At 35.3% G+C, this 13,545-nt stretch overlaps 1 protein-coding gene across 7 annotated transcripts in view; it reads right to left on the bottom strand.

The window, feature by feature from the left end:
* Positions 1–13,545, bottom strand: part of PALS1 (protein associated with LIN7 1, MAGUK p55 family member) — a 96,229-nt gene that overhangs the window by 64,137 nt on the left and 18,547 nt on the right. For 4 of the 7 annotated variants that reach the window (XM_057731388.1, XM_057731390.1, XM_057731385.1 and 1 more), the window contains exon 2: positions 4,436–4,516. The gene's annotated coding sequence lies outside the window, so the exon portion shown is untranslated. Of the gene's footprint in view, positions 1–1,598; positions 1,691–4,435; positions 4,517–13,545 lie in introns of all 7 variants that reach the window. The other 3 variants (XM_057731386.1, XM_057731391.1, XM_057731387.1) reach the window with 1 other exon arrangement.

The following is a 13,545-nucleotide window of genomic DNA, read 5'->3' as shown; positions in this document are numbered from 1 at the left end:
ATGACAATGGCTTTTCATCAAGCCATTTCTTGGGCATAAATAGGCAGATTGTTTATATATGTGTAAACCCACACATTAAATCTAATTAGTCTTCTTTTGCTCTAGACTTTAAAAATATTTACAATAATAAACCTACTACCTCCTTAAGTTGAGTAGCACTTCAGTAAATAGGATGGTGGGAGAACATGCCAACTAAGCAAAAGCCGAGTTCTCAGACAATATGCGTAATTTCTAATATTCTCTCAAGCAAACATCTTGTCACAGACCGCTTAACACAAACCCACCTACACTACCAGGAAAAGCACTAGACCAACAATCAGGAAAATAGATGGAATCTACATGAGCCACTAGAATTACATTTTTCACAAGAATTTGGTAGACTTTTCTGTCTTCCATCTAAATTTTAGCTTCTTTATTTGTAACTACGCGATCTACACATAAACACCTTATTTATCATTAAATTGCTTTCTTTTTCATTACAAGGAGAGCTATTAGAATTATGTTAGATAATTCTTAAGTTTTATAATATTGATTATATGCAAATGCGAACTTAATATTTTCATTAAAAGTAAGCAGAAATTTATGTAGGAGTTACTGTAGTACTACGTTTAATTTTAATTTTAAAAATTTAGGCGTATATATACTTCCAGAAAAATTAAAACTCTCAACTTTCTCTAATTACAGCATTTATGGGATATTAAAAATCAAATTTAATCATGAGTATTTTTTACTTATATATATGTTAGTCTAAAAAAGTTATGATCTGAAATTAAAATTTAGCTTAAAAACTATAAGACTGTGTCCATATTCACTATACTAAATCATGGGGGTAGAAATTATAATCACGCAAGAGAAACCAGGCCAGGTGATCTTAATCAGGTTCTCATGCTTGGAATATGATCATGCTTGTCTATCTGGATCTCGTCTTCTACTCTCAGAAAAATTTCTGCAAGCTGATATTAATCCACTTAAAACTCCATTTTAGTCATCTCCCTTAGAGTGTCCACAGTCCACTGGGAGAGACAGCAAAGAAAATGAATGATTATGCTTCCCAGGTAATTTCTCCTCATTAGCTTCTAAATTTGTTAAAAACGGGTCATTCATGTCTTATTTTTATACCTTCCCTGTGCTTAACATAATACATGTCATACAAGAAATGCCCATCAAATATTTGTTCAACTAAACTTAGAAATGTCGTAAATTCACAGATGATGCGCAGATGATGGGTTCCAGAATTTAGTCTGTGATAGAGTCATAGCAAACACTCAAAATATAAGGATACATTTCTTTCAGCAGCATTTCAAAAAACAACTAAAAATTAGCCAGATAGAAAAGTCTGTTCCAGGCAGAGGGAATCACAAGACCAATAGGAAGGAAGAGCTCGAGAATATGGCACTTGCAGAAAATAGAACAGAACGCAAAAAGGCTGGATGGGACAATGGGAGCATGTCATATATGAATAATGATAAAACTAGAAAGACAAGCAGGGGGCCAGATGGAGAAAAGTAACAGCTAAAGACTTTGACCTTTATCCTGAAAGAACTTATAGTAAGAATCATTACAGGATTTAAAGCAGGGGATAACATGATCACACTCACTTTTAGAGAAATATCACACTGGTAGAAGACTAGAGGATAGATTGAAGGGTGGCAATGAGACCAGTCTGAGGGAAACTGTAAGAACTGGGATCCTGAAATAAGATAGTGAGAATGAAGACACGTTATATTAAAGAAATATGTAGGTAACAGAATTACTAAAACTTGGTGTCTATATTTCATATAGCAATGCAAAAAGAAGAGAAGGAAGTAGTAACAGTAGAAGTAGTAGTAGTAGTAATAGCAACTACAACATTTACTGAGCACATAACTCTATGTCAGACACTACTGTAAGCACTTCACACAGTATTCACTCATTTAATCCTCACTACAACTCTAAAAGGAGGTCTAAATATGCTTGTTTTATAAATGAGGAATGGAGACTGAAGTAGGCCTTCAAGACAGAATGAAGGAGTAAAAACGAGGCCATATGAACTAAAGACAGAAAAATAAAAGGTATGGGAAAAGTACAAACAAGGCTACTTGAACTACAGCAGTCAGTTCATACAAGAGAATACTGGCTAGAAAATTTGACTGAGTCCAACTTATGAAAGGTCTTAAATTAAGTCCTTAATCTCAAGGCAGTAAGAAAACCATCAAAGACTTAGAAAAGACGGGTGATTTGAATATAAATTTAATTGAGCACTTACCCCTGGGCTAGGTACTAAGATTATGGAGACAGGATCCCTGCCCATTAGTTTATCTACCAAAATGTCCCACAGGGATCCAGAAATTAATGTGCCCAGAATTAAACTCATATTTCCCTCTAATCCCATCTACTCTCCTTGATCCTTTTCCACCATTCTCAATTCTAATTAATGCCACTACATCAATGCAGTTACCCAAGACAACATAACGTTTAAGAGTACAGTCTCCAGAACCAGACTGCCTAGGATCTAATCCTTGCCTACTTTCCTTTTAAGTCTCAGCTCAAACACATCCTCTTCTAGATTTCCATAATTTCCCAAACTGGCTATGTTCCTCCTCTGAAATCCCACAATCCCTATCACATCTCTCATCAAACTTGACTACGGCTATTTGTATCTTTGTCTGCTCCACCAGACTAGAAATCCTTGGAAGTCAGGAACCATGCTGACTCACCTCTGGATCCATGACACTGCCTAGCATAGAACCAAGAAAACTGGAGGCTTCAGAATATGAACCCAGGGAGTGTGACTTCATGGCCACTATCTTTGGGGCACTAGGTGGACACAATGTCATTAACTAGAATGGAGAATTCAAGAGAAGGAATTAAACGAAGGGGAGAGAAATCAGAGGGTATTACAGGTTTAGTTTTAGACATAATTTCAAGGTGATTATATGTCATACAGGTAAATGATCTAATCAGCAGGGATTTGTCTTACTGATCTCTAAAGACCTGATAACTAGTAAGGGATAAATGCCTAATTAAACATATGAGAAAATTACTCCTATGTTCAGGACATCTGATGGCTTTCATATTGCCTAGAGAATAGAGTTCAAACTCACAAGGTAAATCCAATCTTTCTATCTTGTACTACTTTCCTGTACAAGGCTTCTAAATTAGTTTTCTTACTTGTGCCTGCTTATCCCGTATCTTTCTCTTCCTGCCCTTTGAAATGTCTTACAAACTAAAAAATACGAACTTTCTCCTTTTATCTTCTACTTTTAAGATCTACCACAAGTCACTATTCCTTCAAGAATTTTTTCTAGATCACCCCAGTTAAGTAATGATCTCACCATACCAACACTCCAAAAAACTTCATAATGCTGACAAGCTAACTCATGAGGTCCGTGACAGATTCTTCCAGAATCAAAGAAACATTATGCGGTGTCCCATAGTCTTAGCATTAAAGATAATTATAATTTTTAAACGGGCAAACCATGAATATCTAGCTCATTTATGTAGTCAACATAACAATAAGCAATGAAAGAGTACCAGTCCAAAGAAATTCTCTCACTCTCAAAAAAAAAGAAAAGAGAAAAGAAAAAAAAAAAGAAAACCCAGCAGTCCTTTGTTTGACAATCTGGAGGCTGGTAAACGACTGAACTAGAGAATTACCTCCTTATATGTAAATAAAAGACTGCCTTATGCAGATAAATGCAGTTACAAGCTGCTGGCCCTAAGAGTATTCCTCTCTTCTCAATCCTCTAATTATAAACAAATTGTTTTAAAAATGCCTCAAAGGCCCACATTAAAAATCCTCCTCAAAGTCCCAGCTTATACCACCACCGTATGGCTGGAGGAGGGGGGGGTGCGCCACGGGAGGAAAAATTTAAAAAACAAAGCAAAACTCTTTACGTATTCCACAAAAGAAAATGAATTTTCAGGCTTCCAGGCCAAAGCTATTTCAACGCTAACTTCAAACTAAGTGGGATAGAAAGGGCTCTGCTTACGTGAACTGAATATAGAAGGGGGTAAAAAAGAAGCTAAATAAGTACAAATGATTGAGATTGTGGGCCCCAAGAAGTAGCCTGAGGGATACAGGCCCACTGAAAACTCCACAGCAAGAAACAAAACCATTCTGTGAGAGCTGGGAAACATGAACTGTTAGCAGCAAGACCAGTGCCTATATAATCAGTATCCTAACTTTTAGGCAGAGTTGGAAATGTAAAACATATATTTCATGTGCATAAACAGACAGTCTACACTAGCATCTGGAAGTCTAGAATCTTTTCCCCCCAATTCATCCTTCCTCCCCTACTCCCAGGAGTAATGCCCTTTGACCAGCAGCTGGAAAGTCTCATTTTAAGTGATCAGCATTCCTCTGACATTCTAAGAAATTGCACTATTTGTTTCCATAGAAACAGCTTTGTCAGCTAACACAAAATTCAAGCCAAGAATAGTGAAAAAAACTTACATTATGCAAACTGGAAAGTCCTTGTCCACTCTCCTTAGTTCTTTTATGATTTTTCACAGAACTCAGACTAACTTTCTTACTCTGTAAAACAAAAAAGAGACAATCAAGTGTAAAAGTCTGTAGTGCCTTTTAGAGGGAGGGAATGGGAAAGAAAAGTAATTCAATATGATATACAATTCTGTTTGCAGATGACCAGGATTTCTCAGTATAAAGCAATAAAAATGCACACACACCCCCATCTCTAATGAACATCAATTAAAATCAATGTAAATTACCAACGCCAATGATGAGAAAGGGGTAAACATAACTGGTTTAAAAGCTTTTTAAAAAGCGCAAGACCCCATGTAAAAGAATGAAATTAGAACACTCCCTAACACCATACACAAAAATAAACTCGAAATGGATTAAAGACTTAAATGTAAGGCCAGACACTATAAAACTCTTAGAGGAAAACAGGAAGAACACTCTTTGACATAAATCACAGCAAGACCTTTTTTGACCCACCTCCTAGAGTAATGGAAATAAAACCAAAAATAAACAAATGGGGGCTTCCCTGGTGGCCAGTGGTTAAAGAACCCATCTGCCAATGCAGGGGACACAGGTTCGATCCCTGGTCTGGGAAGATCCCACATGCCGTGGAGCAACTAAGCCCATGTGCCACAATTACTAAGCCTGTGCTCTAGAGCCAGTGAGCCACAACTATTGAGCCCGTGTGCCACAACTACCGAAGCCTGTGTGCCTAGAGCCTGTGCTCCGCAACAAGAGAAGCCACTGCAATGAGAAGCGCACCACAACAAAGAGCAGCTCCTGCTCACTGCAACTAGAGAAAGCCCATGCACAGCCAACGAAGACCCAATGCAGCCAATAAATAAATTTATAAAAAAAATAAAAAATAAACATATGGGACCTAATGAAACTTAAAAGCTTTTGCACAGCAAACTATAAACAAGACAAAAAGACAACCCTCGGAATGAGAGAAAATATTTGCAAATGAAATCAACAAAGGATTAATCTTCAAAATATATGAACAGTTCATGTAGCTCAATATCAAAAAAACGAACAACCCAATCCAAAAATGGGTGGAAGACCTAAACAGGCATTTCTCCAAAGAAGACATACAGATGGCCAAGAGGCACATGAAAAGCTGCTCAACATCACAAATTATTAGAGATATGCAAATCTAAACTACATTGAGGTATCAGCTCACATCCGTTATAATGGGCATCATCAGAAAATCTACAAACAATAAATGCTGAAGAGGATGTGAAGAAAAGGGAACCCTCTTGCACTGCTGGTAGGAATGTAAATTGATATAGCTACTATGGAGAACAGCATGGAGGTTCCTTAAAAAACTAAAACAGAATTACCATATGACCCAGCAATCCCACTACTGGGCATATACCCAGAGAAAATCATAATTCAAAAAGACACACACACCCCAATGTTCACTGCAGCAATATTTACAATAGCCAGGTCATGGAAGCAACTTAAATGTCCATTGACACATGAACACATAAAGAAGACGTGGTACATATATACAACGGAATATTACTCAGCCATAAAAAGGAATGAAATTGAGTCATCTGTAGAGACATGGATGGACCTAGAGACTGTCATACAGACTGAAGTAAGTCAGAAGGAGAAAAACAAATATCGTATATTAATGCATGTATGCAGAATCTAGAAAAATGATACAGATCAACCAGTTTGCAAGGCAGAAATAGAGACACAGATGTAGAGAACAAACAAATGAACACCAAGGGGATAAAGTGGGGTAGGGGGGTTATGGTGGGGGTTGGGGTGAGATGAATTGGGAGATTGGGATCACCATATATACATTAATAGGTATAAAAGAGATGATTAATAAGAAAAAAATATCACACTGTACACTTGATATATATGCAGTTTATTGTATGTCGATTATATCTCAATAAAACTCTTTTTAAAAGGAAAAAAACAAAACAAAAAAAAACCCAAAAACCAAAAAACTAAAAATTAAAAAAATTAAAAGGGCAAGACCTTTTTGTAGATTACTTTTAATGACTTTTATCTCTAGGTAAGGCTCAAACAAAAATGCAGTTTTGGTTTTTGTCTTTGTTTTAACTACAACTTCTGGATCAATTTTAAACCTTATAAATAGTTTCATAAGGCCAAGAAAATGAGAAGTTTAGGATCCAAAAAGATTCAAAAAGAATGCACACAATGGGAGAAAACGTTTGCAAATCATTTCTCTGATGGGGGACTTGTATCCAGAATATATAACAAATGCTTACAACTCCATAATAAAAAGACAAATAGTTTGATTTTACAATGGGGAAAGGACCTGAATAGAGAATTCTCCAAAGAATATATACAAATGGCTTTATTAAATAGGTACATAAAAAGATACTCAACATTATTAGCCATTGGAGAAAAGCAAATCAAAACCCTGAGACACCACAACACCCACTAGGATGGCTAGAATCAAAAAAGACAAACAAATGCTGATAAGGATGTGGAGAAACGGAAACTCTCACACACTTCTGTTGGGAATGTAAAATAGTGCAGCCACGTTATAAAATAGTCTGGCAATTCCTCACAAGGCTAAACACAGAGCAATTCCACTCATAGGTATACAACCAAGAGAAATGAAATACATATCCATACAAAAACCTTGTACAAAAATGTGGGGTGTTTTTTAAGGGAAGTAGGGGTTTTTTTGTTTGTTTTTTGTTTTAATATTTATTGATTTATTTTATTTTTGGCTTCGTTTTCAGATCTTAGTTGCGGCACACGAGATCTTCGTTGTGGTGCATAGGCATCACTCTAGCTGCAGCTCACTAGCTCTGTAGTTGCATCATAAAGGCTTAGCTGTGCCACAGCATGTGGGATCTTAGTTCCCTGACCAGGGATAGAACCCACATCCCCTGCATTGGAAGGTGGATTCTTAACACTGGACCACCAAGGAAGTCCCTAAAAATGTTTACAGAAGCGTTATTAATACCAAAAAGTGGGGGGGAAAATCCAAACGTCCATCAACCAATAAATAAAATGTATATCCAAAATGAAATATTATTGGGCAATTAAAGTACTGATACATGCTACAACACTGATGAACTTTGAAAACAGAAATGAAAGAAGTCAGTCACAAATGATCACATACTATATGATTCCATTTATGAAATATCCAGAATAGGCAAATCTAGAGAGACAGCAAGTAGATTAGTGATTGCCTAGAGCGGGAGGGGTATTATGGCTAATGGGTGCAGGTTTTTTTTGAGGGGTGATGAAGAGGTTCTAACACTGATTGTGGTAATGGTCACACAATTCTGAATATACTAAAAGCCACTGAATTGTACACTTAAACTTCCTAGAAATTTCATATGAATGGAATCATACAGTATGTACTCTTGTGTCTGGCATTATGTTTTTCAGGCCATCCGTATTGTTCATATATGTAAATTATAACTCAATAAAGTTGTTAAAAAACACAATGAAATACCATTATAAACACAATAAAATGGCTAAAATTTAAAAGACTGACAATACTAAGCTTTGCAGAGGATGTGGAGAAACTAAAACCCTATACTGGTGAGAATGTGAAATGGTAGTCAGTTTGATAGTTTCTTAAAAAGTTAAACATACATTTATGATATAACCCAGTGATCCCATATGAGAAATAAATACATATTTTTATTTGTAAAAAACACAAAGATTTATATGGAATATTCATAGAAGCATTATTAATAATGATAGCTTAAAACTGGACACAATCCAAATGTCCTTTGGCTGGTGAATGGATAAATAAAAAAACAGAATACTATTCAGTAATAAAAACAGAATGAACTAGTGATATATACAACAATACAGATGGCCTGAAAAACGTAATGCCAGACACAAGAGTACATACTGTATGATTCCAATCATATGAAATTTCTAGGAGAGGCAAAATTACTGCTGTTAGAGAAAGCAGTTTGGTGGTTTCCTGGAGCTGGGGGTGGGAGCAGAAACTGGCTATAAAAGGAGATGAGGGAATGTTTTCATGTGATGGGAAAAGTAATAAAACTAGATAACAGTGATATCTACATGATATAAATTTAATAAAACTAAACTGTACCTGTAAAACATGTGAATTTTATGGACTATAAATTATACCTTGATAAAGTTGTTTTCAAAATTTATCAACTTGAACACTTAAAATTAATGAATTTTAATGTAAGTTATACTTATTGAGCTAATTTATAATTATACATTTAAAATTGCACCTTATTACATGTAAATTATATCTCAACAAAACCAATTTTTTAAAAAGACCAAGTCATATACTGACATTACATAAAAAACCCTTTTACTCAATAAATGTTTAACTCAATGCACAAATTTTAGTTTCCAACAATGAATGGCCTGCAAATCACCTTCACAGAGAAGAAACGTAGCTGTAACTAAAACTAAGTAAATACAAGCCAAAACTCAAACAGAGTTGACCCTTCAATGACACCGGGTATAGGGACATCAACCCTCTGTGCAGTAGAAAATGTATAACGTACAGGCGGTTCTCCCTATAGGTGATTCCTCCATCTCCGCAGTTTTGTATTCATGGATTCAACCAACCATGAGTCCTACTGTACTTGTAGTATTTACTACTGAAAAGAATCCACCTATATGTGGACCTCCACAGTTCAAACCCATGTTGTTTGAGGATCAACCGTATTTCGGCTAGTCTTCATGAAAAGCACTAGCTTAGAAATTATTATTGACAACAATTTAAGCAAAAATATATAAACTCACCAAAGATTTAACTGAAAAACTAGTTTTTTCAATTGTTCTTTATGGAAAACTAAATATTATATTTTTAAAATAAAAAATAATATATTTGAAGTAAACTGAATTCAATAGGTACAATGTAAAAAAAACTTTTTTTAAGCTGCAAAACAGATTTATACCACTGACAAACCTTAACTTAAGAAAAAGACCAAATGCAAATGTCCTGGGTTTATTTTTTAATGGAACATTCTGACAAATGCTATAAGGGCATTTCTAATATTCTACCTAGCTCATGGTTTAAGCTTCAGATAAAGGTACCTTTATTAAATCATCCAGATAACTGCATTCCAAAGAAGCCACTGCTATCCTCACAGCTTTAAAACTACTGCTATATCTAGAATATACTATGTCAGATAAATTTATATAGAATGGAAGCAAAATTCCTTCATTTGATAAAATCCTCAAAGTAGAAATCAAACGAATAAAGATTTCAAAGGGAAGTACGGCCAACATATAACTTAAAGCCACATTATTCATCTGCTCTTTCAGACAAAAGAATGATTCCTGCTTAATTTAACTGGATACCAATAAGGCAACGTTAACAGCTTAGAAGACACATCTTTCTCAGATGAAAACTTTCAGAGACTTAGCAGTTTTGAACATTCCTGTCAAAAATTGTATATAAAACATATCTGCAACAGAAAGATTTAGTTTGCAAGTTCCTATGCTCACCCTGTAATTTTAGGCCATATAATTGCCTTGAGATAAAAATAAGACAACATGAAAAAAATCTGCTGGAAAAATACTGCTGCACTTACCATTTGTTAAACATCTATATCCTAAAATATTCATTAACCGAAATTTATCAAAGACTTATTTATAAATATCACCTTGACTCTTCTTAAAACATTTTTGTGGACTTCTCTGGTGGTGCAGTGGTTAAGAATCCACCTGCCAATGCAGGGGACACAGGTTTGATCCCTGGTCCCGGAAGATCCCACATGCCTCAGAGCAACTAAGCACACAAGCCACAACTACTAATCCTGTGTGCTGCAACTACTGAAGCCCACTTGCCTAGAGCCCGTGCTCCACAACAAGAAAAGCCACCGCAATGAGAACCATGGACAATGCAATGAAGAGCAGCCCCCGCTGGCCACAACTAGAGAAAAGCCTGCACGTAGTAACAAAGACCCAATGCAGCCAAAAATAAATAAATAAATAAATAAATAAATAAATAAATAAATAAATAACCTTAAGGGAAAAAAACCCAAAAACAAGGTAACGATCACCAACAAAATAGCAACAGAGTAAATGGAATAAAAACTACTGCCAAATAAACTGCCTTGCATTGCACACTGGAACCTGAGTGGGAAAGCAAATAAAATTTTAATAACATATTCCAACATATGATACGTACCCCTCACCACCATCAAATTATTATAATCTGGCCAGAGACTAAACATGCATATAAAACAATAAATATTTACATTAAGAGTGGCACAAACAAGACTAAAAAATGTGTAGACAAAACATTTAATGGTCAAGCTAGTATTATTTATTGACTCTCTCTGTGTGCTGAGCATTGTGCTGCCATAGTTTATATAGTTAATCCTCAAACAGTTCTACAAGTTTAAGTACTACTGTCATTCCCAATGACAAAAGGGAAGACGGGTTTAAAGAAGCAAAGTATTTTGCCCAAAGAGCGCCTCAAAATAAACACTCAACAGTTATAACATGCACTCTTAAGTGTATGGTTTCAAGTCCTTTGTTTCATGTAATCCTTACAACATCCTTATATGGTATTTTACAGAGGACAAAAGTAGAACTATTTAAATGGTTTTGAGTAGCAGTGATGGTGACAGTGGTTAGTATTAATAGATGTAAAAGCAGTAGCACTTCTTGCCAGGCAGGGTGCCAATATATCATTCTCATTTAATCCTTCCAGCTCCTCAAAGTTATGCTCAGTTTACAGATGTGGAAAACAAGTATAAAGAGGTTAAGTTGCTTCCCAAGGTTATAAACCTAAATGACAGAGCCAAGACTCATATAAAGTCTGTATGACTTCAGAATAGAAGCTCTTCACTCCTGCCATTACTTTTATCTAGTCTTATCCAATACTAAGAGGAAAGAAAACTTCTATTCATTATTCTCAGTTTAGTGTTTTGAGCCTTCCTTCACTTTGTCCATAGAGAGTCTCTCTTTTACACAGTGAAATTCTATGAAAAACACATCTGCAGATCCAAATACCTAATAGCCCTCTCTTGCTTTTTATGCTTAAAATTTAGCTTTGGCCATAATTATTTCCAGGGACCAATGTGACTACATAATAAACAATCATTCACCATGCTCCCTTACAGATCTGGATAGTATCCTGTTATAGTAGAACCCTGCAATATTAAGACCTGTTGGAGGAACAACAAATCATTTTTTTAACCAGATATTATGTAATTCTGAAGTGAAAAGTACTGTGGGTTTTTTTTTTAATTCAGTGGGGAAATTCTCCATTTGCTTATGTCAAACACAAAATTGAAGGTCTCTGGAGATATTCAAGACCGCACTCTCAGAGTAGGAATTGGTTAAAAGCCAAACAGTATCAAAGATATCAAATGGCTGGTTACTTGAACTGCCCCATTATCACCTTCAACAACTTGGTAATGAAAGATTAAATGCATCCAAAAGGTTAGTAAAGTTTCTGAAAAAGGCACTAAGACAAAAGATAATTTACAACATTTTCAAACTAGAAATGGATTTTTAAACTTATGGGATAAAATTACTTGCAATATGGCTTTTCAGTAATATTGCTACCAATCAAGAATATATATGGCCTAGCTGGAGAACAAGAACAGTCTCTGATAGGGAACACAGCCAGTGTAAGAGATAGAAGATAAAGCCAGAACTGACTCTAAATGCAAGCTAAGTTGTTTGAATTTTCTCCTGCAAGCAATGGGAGACTATGGGTTTCTGAGTTTTAAAAGAACAAAAAAACAAAACAAAACAAAACAAAAACAAAAAACCTTTTTTAAAAAACTTTTCAGGAAGTTACATCTTAAATCTTTTCTACACCGTAACCAGAGTTGACTAGGGGAAATATAAGGAGAGCAGCCAATAGAGACAATGTTTTAATACTTTATGTATGGGAGGATAAAGGAAACAGCAGAAGAAAGGAAAGGGGACAATTTCAAACAATACATATAACAAAGGATGATTTGACAGGCTTTGGAGACCAGAAACCAAATGCAATTCTAAAATATTAAGCATGACAATTGAACTTGGCAGAAATTATGGGACTTTAAAATAGGAAAATTCAGAGAATAAGGTTTTTCTCCCTGGGAGGGAGAGAAAGAGGAGGGGGAGAATCAGAAAAACAATAAATTCCATTTTAGAAGTATTACATTTAAAGTGGGAATTCTGTCAGGCTGTTAACTGCTAGACAAGGAACCAAAGGCTAGAAATGAAAATCTGCAAGTGATTTACGTATTCACATTTTACATGTGTAAAACTTTTCAGTTTCTATAGTAATTCAAGCACATTATCTCATTTGATCTCCACAGGTGCCCTGAAAGGTAAGCAGGTGAGATATCCCCATCTTCCAGAAGATATGCAAGCACTGCAAGTTAAGTCACAGAGCCAGAAGTAATAGGAACTAAAATCCAGATGAGTGAACCTTTATGTGGATCCATAGCACTAAGTTAGCTCTATTTCTGTAAGACAATACCATACTGACTACAGGCTTCCTTTTAAATATCACATAATTACATTATTCTTTTACATTTAAAACATGATTATAGAAAATTCATCTCCTCTCCTCAACTGACTGCTTCATAAAATGAATTTTAATCTGATAGTTAATTTTACTGTTATGTGTGTTAACAGACTACAAGGTTACTACAGTGCCAGACTGTGGCAGCATAACACCTATTGCTCAGTTTCTAAATACTCAGTCAACCAGCAGAGGTAGTCAAGTGGAGAAACAGTAGAAAATGCAAGTGAATTTTCTGACCTATTTGAAAACTGAAACTAAACTACCAACATTCCAACTTCCTAGTAGCATTTTAAAAATATTATTCTCTACTCTGGATTGCCCCAATTTCAGTATGCCCTGCCAAAATGAGCCACGTATCCTATCTTGACAACTGTTTTAATAATAAAATATTAATGTATAGCTTGAAAAATGAATACCTGGGGTCAAATTTAAGTACTGAAAATTATAACCATAATACCCCTAACTATATTAATAACCAATTATACCAGCTCCCATCAATTCTCCTCCCATGATAGCTCACATATACCTTCAGCTTCTCTCGTCTCATACTACTACCTTAATATCTTATACACATTATTTCTTTCATGAATGTTTTTTGGGGGGG

Source organism: Hippopotamus amphibius, chromosome 4, assembly GCF_030028045.1.
Source record: "Hippopotamus amphibius kiboko isolate mHipAmp2 chromosome 4, mHipAmp2.hap2, whole genome shotgun sequence".
NCBI classification, from domain to species: Eukaryota; Metazoa; Chordata; class Mammalia; order Artiodactyla; family Hippopotamidae; genus Hippopotamus; species Hippopotamus amphibius.
This window is presented reverse-complemented; position numbering and strand designations above follow the sequence as displayed.